This window comes from Eriocheir sinensis, chromosome 4, assembly GCF_024679095.1.
Source record: "Eriocheir sinensis breed Jianghai 21 chromosome 4, ASM2467909v1, whole genome shotgun sequence".
Lineage (NCBI taxonomy): Eukaryota > Metazoa > Arthropoda > Malacostraca > Decapoda > Varunidae > Eriocheir > Eriocheir sinensis.
In genome coordinates this window covers 964064-971764 of record NC_066512.1, presented here as the reverse complement: position 1 = coordinate 971764, position 7701 = coordinate 964064, and positions in this window count along the sequence as shown.

Genomic DNA, 7701 nt, shown 5'->3' with positions numbered 1-7701 from the left:
CACGTGAACAAGGTAACTACGTGTAACTATTTTCCCCTCAAGTGAACTATTTCCAAATTGCAAAATAGAGTCCAATCGGGTTTTCGTTAGTGATTTTTTAGGCTCAAAGTACAGAGGAAGGGTCACACTGCCACCAGGGTCACAAAACTACCCCTGGAAATGCCCATGACTCCTACGAATGCCTTGTCAATATTTTTTTTTTTTGGTTGACGGTACAGACGAAGGGTCAAACTGCCACTAGGGTCACAAAACTACCCCTGGAAATGCCCACAACTCCTACGAAAGCCTTGTCAAATAAATCTTTTTTAGGTTCACGGTACAGAGGAGGGGTCAAACTACCACCGAGGTCACAACACTACCCCTGGAATTTTTTTATTTATTTATTTAAATTTTTTTTTTTTACGTCGTTGCCTGTTGCGCCGGTAGGCATCTTCCTGGTGGGGCCTGATGGTCGGCCCGAGGCTTCTTCCAGGTGGGGCCTGATGGTCGGCCCAACCCGTTCTGGCGCAGGCGAGTGTTTATAGTGGCGCCATCTTGCATTACCACCGAGGTCACAACACTACCCCTGGAAATGCCCATGACTTCTAGGAAAGTCTTGTCAAATGTTTTTTTTTTCTTTTAGGTTCACGGTACAGAGGAGTCAAACTGCCACAAGGGTCACAAAACTACCTCTGGAAATGCCCACAACTCCTAGGAAAGCCTTGTCTAATGTGTGCTTTTTTGTCTCACGGTACAGAGAAGGAGTCAAACTGTCACCAGGGTCACAACACCCCTGGAAATGCCCACAACTCCTACAGCCTTGTCTAATGTGTGTTTCCTTATGTTCACGGTACAGAGGTCAAACTACCACCAGGGTCACAAACTACCCCTGAAATGCCCACAACTCCTAGGAAAGCCTTGTCTAATGTGTGCTTTTTTGTTTCACGGTACAGAGTAGGAGTCAAACTGCCACCAGGGTCTCAAAACTACCCCTGGAAATGCCCAAAATCCCTACGAAAGCCTTTTAAAATATATTTTTATTAGTTCACGGTACAGAGGAGGTGGCAAACTAACACCGAGGTCACAACACTACCCATGGAAATGCCCATGACTCCTAGGAAAGTCTTGTCAAATGTGTATTTCTTTAGGTTCACAGTACAGAGGAAGGTCAAACTACCACCAGGGTCACAAAACTACCCTGGAAATGCTTACTACTACTAGGAAGCCTTGTCAATGTGTGTTTTCTTATTGCACGGTATAGAGGAAAGATCATGCTGTCACCAGGGTCACAAAACTACCCCTGGAAATGCCCAAAATCTCTACGAAAGCCTTGTCAAATGTGTGTTTCCTTAGGTTCACAGTACAGAGGAGGCAAACTGCCACCAGGGTCACACAACTACCCCTGGAAATGCCCACAACTCCTAGGAAAGCCTTGTCAAATGTATGTTTCCTAAAGTTCACGGTACAGAGGAGTCAAACTGCCACCAGGGTCACAAAACTACACCATACCTTAATGTTCCAATACTTACTACTGACAGGTACTACTTACGTCTTCCCTCACACGACTCCTAAACCAACCAATACGTTCTTAATGACACAAAGACTGACAGGTGATTCAATTTTACCTCAAACCACTAAAAAGATCATTGCACTGTTCATTAACTTCATACTGACAGGTGTTGAAATCTTAATTACCTCACACGACTATCAGCGCAGGTAACACACACACACACACACACACACACACACACACACACACACACACACACACACACACACACACACACACACACACACACACACACACACACACACGTACCTTCCCTCCTCCTCTCTTTACGTCCAGATAGCAAATAGCCAGTCCTTCTTCCTCTCTCTTTTTCCTCCCCCTCCCTTCCTCCTCTTCCTCCCTCCTTTCCCTCTCCTCTTCCTCCCTCTCTTCCTCCTCCTCCCCCTCCCTCCATTCCCTTGTTTCCTCCCCTTTTTATCCGTTCATAGTTAATTAGTTAGGTAGTTAGAGAGTTAAGTAGTTAAGTAGTAGTAGTAGTAGTAGTAGTGGAGGTGGTAGTCTGTATGTGTGTGTGTGTGTGTGTGTGTGTGTGTGTGTGTGTGTGTGTGTGTGTGTGTGAACATAAGAACATAGGAGTCTGCAAGAGGCCGCTAGGTAGCTCCTCTGAACCTAAGCTCCCGTGTAGCTCCCGTGTATCTAACCCCACCTAATATCGCTGTCCATGAATTTATCTAATCCATTTTTAAATGTAACAATTGTATTGGCACTCACCACATGACTGCTAAGCCTATTCCACTCATCCACCACCCTGATTGTAAACCAATTTTTGCCTATGTCTCTGTGTGTGTGTGTGTGTGTGTGTGTGTGTGTGTGTGTGTGTGTGTGTGTGTACATGCATGTGTTATGTGCGTAGAGAGAGAGAGAGAGTGTGTGTGTTGATGTGCTGAATTAGTCTTTTCTCTTGTAATTATTTTTCGCATATTTTATTAAGCCCTTCATATAAATCCTCTTTCCTTTAAATTTGAGTTATTTATCTTTTATCTTGTTATATTTCCCCTAAGGTCCATATAATTCCTTCTTTCCTCTTTGTTTGATGCAAAATTTTCTGAGGTTCTTTCTCAGACATTTCCATGAAGCACAAATGATTTCCTTCAAATATTCTTCTATTTCCTACATTTTTTCTAATTTTGCGTTGGTTTTCATATTTTTTTTTCATCTTAAATTTCACTTGGTCTTTTTTCTTTTAATCAAGCTGTTTTGTCTTAGATTGGACTCTCTCTCTCTCTCTCTCTCTCTCTCTCTCTCTCTCTCTCTCTCTCTCTCTCTCTCTCTCTCTCTCTCTCTCTCTCTCTCTCTCTCTCTCTCTCTCTCTCTCTCTCTCTCTCTCTCTTTACAACGAAGTCCAGATTCCTCTTTCCACTGAATTTAAATTACGGACATTTTTCCTCATGTATTTAATTCATCACTTTTCCTCCACTTTTCCTCCTGCTCAGACGGTCGCAACACCTCCCCGCCGCGTCTCGTCCGTCCTTCTTTGCACTGAATTTAAATTACGGACATTTTTTCCTCATGTTTATATCATCACTTTTTCTTTCCACATTTCCTCCTGATCAGATTGTCCCCCCGAACCCGCGTCCCGCCCTTCCGCCCTTGTCCCGTTACAACACCGCGGGGTTTTCCGGAGCCCTCCCCCGCGGCAGAAAAATTACAGCCGCCAGCGTCAAAGTGTGTGTGTGCGTTTGGCCTGAAGGAAAAGCAATTATAACACCCGGACTCGTATTCTCGCACGCTTCGGGCTCTTGATACGATAATTTTCTAAGGCCACAGAAATAATGCGTCGGGTTCCCAAGAGTGTAGTACTCGTCCATGGCGTAGAAATCTTGCAAAACTACCGCCAGAGATATGAACACACCCGTGGCAATCCCGACAACTTCTACGAGAGGTTCTTGACACGGCGATCCCAAGGCCGTGAAACGTTTGAAACTATGGGTCCTGAACTATCAAGACGGCAGATTAGTTACTGCTGCCCGCGTCAGTGTGCGTGCGCTTGGCCTGAAGGGAGAACAATTATAACATAGGGAGTATCAAGACGGCAGATTAGTTACTGCTGCCCGCGTCAGTGTGCGTGCGCTTGGCCTGAAGGGAGAACAATTATAACATAGGGAGTATCAAGACGGCAGATTAGTTACTGCTGCCCGCGTCAGTGTGCGTGCGCTTGGCCTGAAGGGAGAACAATTATAACATAGGGAGTATCATCAAGACGCCTCTGCCAGTAATTTCACCTCGTTGTTTTTCCTTCAGTCCTCTTCGTGGGAGGAACACTTTGGGGGTCACTTTTTGTTCGGTTCTTGGCAGTGTTTTTGTTGTTGCTGTTTGGTCGTTGATGTTGTTCTTCCAGTCGACATTTTTTTATTCTGTTCTTGGTAGTAATTTAACAGACAAATATACGAAGAGGGTGGAACTTTCTGTATGTTGATATGTATGCCGGGATGAGTGTCAGGCCTCTTAATTATTCTTACCTTTACAGTTCAAGTATGTTTAACAACGATACGAGCCACGCGATCCACGTTAGCGGCCGCTACCATGGAGCACGATGGGAAGTCAGGGGTGGGTCCAGCTAATATGTTTATGAACGCTACGAATCATGCGTTAGTGACCGCTACCACGGGGCACGATGAGAAGTCAGGGGTGGGTCCAGCTAATATGTTTATGAACGCTGCGAATCATGCGTTAGTGACCGCTACCACGGAGCACGATGAGAAGTCAGGAGTGGCTTCAGCTAATATGTTTATGAACGCTACGAATCATGCGTTAGTGGCCGCTACCACGGAGCACGATGAGAAGTCAGGAGTGGCTTCAGCTAATATGTTTATGAACGCTACGAATCATGCGTTAGTGACCGCTACCACGGAGCACGATGGGAAGTCAGGAGTGGCTTCAGCTAATATGTTTATGAACGCTACGAATCATGCGTTAGTGGCCGCTACCACGGAGCACGATGGGAAGTCAGGAGTGGCTTCAGCTAATATGTTTATGAACGCTACGAATCATGCGTTAGTGACCGCTACCACGGAGCACGATGGGAAGTCAGGAGTGGCTTCAGCTATGTTTATGAACGCTACGAATCATGCGTTAGTGGCCGCTACCACGGAGCACGATGGGAAGTCAGGAGTGGCTTCAGCTAATATGTTTATGAACGCTACGAATCATGCGTTAGTGGCCGCTACCACGGAGCACGATGAGAAGTCAGGAGTGGCTCCAGCTAATATGTTTATGAACGCTACGAATCACGCGTTAGTGGCCGCTACCACGGAGCACGATGGGAAGTCAGGAGTGGCTCCAGCTATGTTTATGAACGCTACGAATCATGCGTTAGTGGCCGCTACCACGGAGCACGATGGGAAGTCAGGAGTGGCTCCAGCTAGGTATATTAACGCAACGAATCACGCGTTAGCTACCACGGTGGAAGTCAACAAACAGTGTCGCGGGACCATGCTGGCGAGTGGCGATATCAGTATCAATGGAGGAGACTGTTTCACGGCCTCAACTTCCTGTGATGGGAGCCGCCTCCCAGTTTTGCTCTTGGAGAAAGAATGTTTAATGATAAGCCGGAGTTACTTATAATAATAATAATAATAATAATAATAATAATAATAATAATAATAATAATAATAATAATAATAATAATAATAATAATAATAATAATAATAATAATAATAATAATCAGTGTGTGTGTGTGTGTGTGTGTGTGTGTGTGTGTGTGTGTGTGTACATGCTTAAATTGTTACGTGCGTAAGTGAATGTGCGTATATTTTCATGTGCGTGAACTTTGTGCGTTAATATTTATGGGCGTAATTCTGTGTCATTCTGGAGAGAGACTAATATTGGAGAACTCTTATCATTTGTTCTCTCCCGAGCAAAAAACGAGTCACAGCCACGTCCCTCCACCCCGCCCGTGTAAATAGACGCCGTGCATCGCAACAAACCCGTAACCGTGATCCCGCAAGTACCACCACCTCTATTACCAAGCCTCTAGATAACTTAAAAATCCTTAGTTTCAATGCGCGTAGCCTAAGAAACAAATTTGATGAACTGAGATGTCTTGCTTTAACAGAAAATTTTGACATAATTGCTATAACCGAAACATTTATCGACACCACATATATTGATTTAAGTTCCGAATACAACATAGATGGCTACAGACTCTTCAACAAAGATCGTGTAAACCGTAGAGGCGGTGGCGTCGCCCTTTATGTCAAAAGCTATTTGCAACCCACTGACAAAACACCAGGAAACAGTAACGTTGAACATCTGTGCGTGCGAGTAAACATTGCAAAAGTCAACTTAAATATATCTGTCACCTACAGACCTCCCGGGCAATCACTCGATGACGACCTTGAAATGTACAGCGTCTTAAGGCAGTCACTTAATAACAGCGACTCACTGATATTAGAGGACTTTAACCTCCCCCATATCGACTGGGCGACACTGTCAGGTACAGAAGGCGAGTCACATAGAATGATCGAATTTCTAGAAGATAATTATCTAAGCCAAATGGTTTCTGAGCCAACTCGACAAAATAATATACTCGACCTTGTTATAACGACCCAAGATAACCTAGTCAGTAGTGTCACGGTAGGAGAACACCTCGGTTCTTGCGATCATAAATTAGTGCGCGTCGACATTAAAGCTCAATCATCAGTGACTGAAAATAAAGTAAAGGTGCCCAATTTCAAAAGAGCTAACTTCGTAGAAATCCGACAAAAACTAACAGAAATACAACTATCAGATGACGGCAACTTAGAGGAAGCCTGGCTAAGCCTTAAAAATCACTTACTCACTCAGCAGAACACATTCGTCCCCTTGTGCGAAGCGAATTAACACTAATAAAATCCCACCGTTGTTTAATAGCGAAATTAAACAATCAGTAAATGAGATAAATTTGTTTTACAGTTTAATGAAAGAACAAAGCACGCTTGAAAACAGTAGACTTTATAATGATGCCAGACGACGAGTAAAAGACTAGTAGGTCAGGCAAAGCGTAGATATGAAGAAAATATTGCAGCCAACTGTAAAAATAATCCGAAATCTTTCTTCAGTTACATAAACAACAGAAAGGCGATCAAAAGTGGTATTGGACCTTTAACAAACAGCGACGGTGCACTAGTGACTGACAGCCAACACATTCCAAACCTCTTAAACAATTACTTTTCCTCGGTGTTTAATACTAACAGTCTTCCTCTCGCTGCCACCAACACCAGTACTATTGTAAATCTCGAGCATGCATTGCCTAATTTTGAAATAACAACCGATAAAGTCCTTAAAGCTCTCCATTCACTTAAAACAAATAAAAGTCCTGGACTTGACAAAGTATATCCAACTCTGCTGAAAGAAACAAAGAGCGAAATACTCTCCTCCCTCACAACCGTATTCAATATGTCCTTGCGACAAGGCATCGTCCCTTCAGATTGGAAAAAGGCTAACGTGACACCGATTTTCAAGAAAGGAGACGAAAAAGTACCAGGTAATTACAGGCCCATTAGTCTAACTTCGGTTGTAGGTAAGCTACTTGAGGGCATAATTAGAGACAAAATTGTGAGTTACCTTGAAAGCCACTCATTGATTGGGGACTCACAACATGGCTTCGAAACAAAAGATCCTGCCTATCAAACCTATTAACCTTTTATAACGACCTCTTCACTGTTTATGACGTAACCAAATCACTGGACGTAGTCTATCTTGATTTCCAGAAAGCGTTTGATAATGTCCCGCATCATAAATTACTTTACAAATTAAAGCAAATAGGTATTGACGGTCAAGTAAACCAATGGATCGCGAATTGGTTGAGCAACAGACAACAAAGAATAGTGATTGACGGATTTAACTCAGAGTGGGCGCCTGTCACTAGTGGCGTCCCTCAGGGCTCGGTCCTTGGCCCAGTGCTCTTCATTATTTACATCAACGACGTGGATGTTGGACTCAATAACCGCATTAGTAAATTTGCAGACGACACAAAGATTGGTAACTCGGTTCTCACTGACGAAGACAGGCAAAGCCTCCAAGAGGATTTGCACAAAATTTCAGCTTGGTCGGATAGATGGGAGATGCCCTTTAACGTAGACAAATGCCAGGTCCTTAAAGTTGGAACGAGGAATAAGAAGTTTGAATACGAAATGCGCGGCGTTAAACTCAAAAGCGTTCAATGCGTCAAA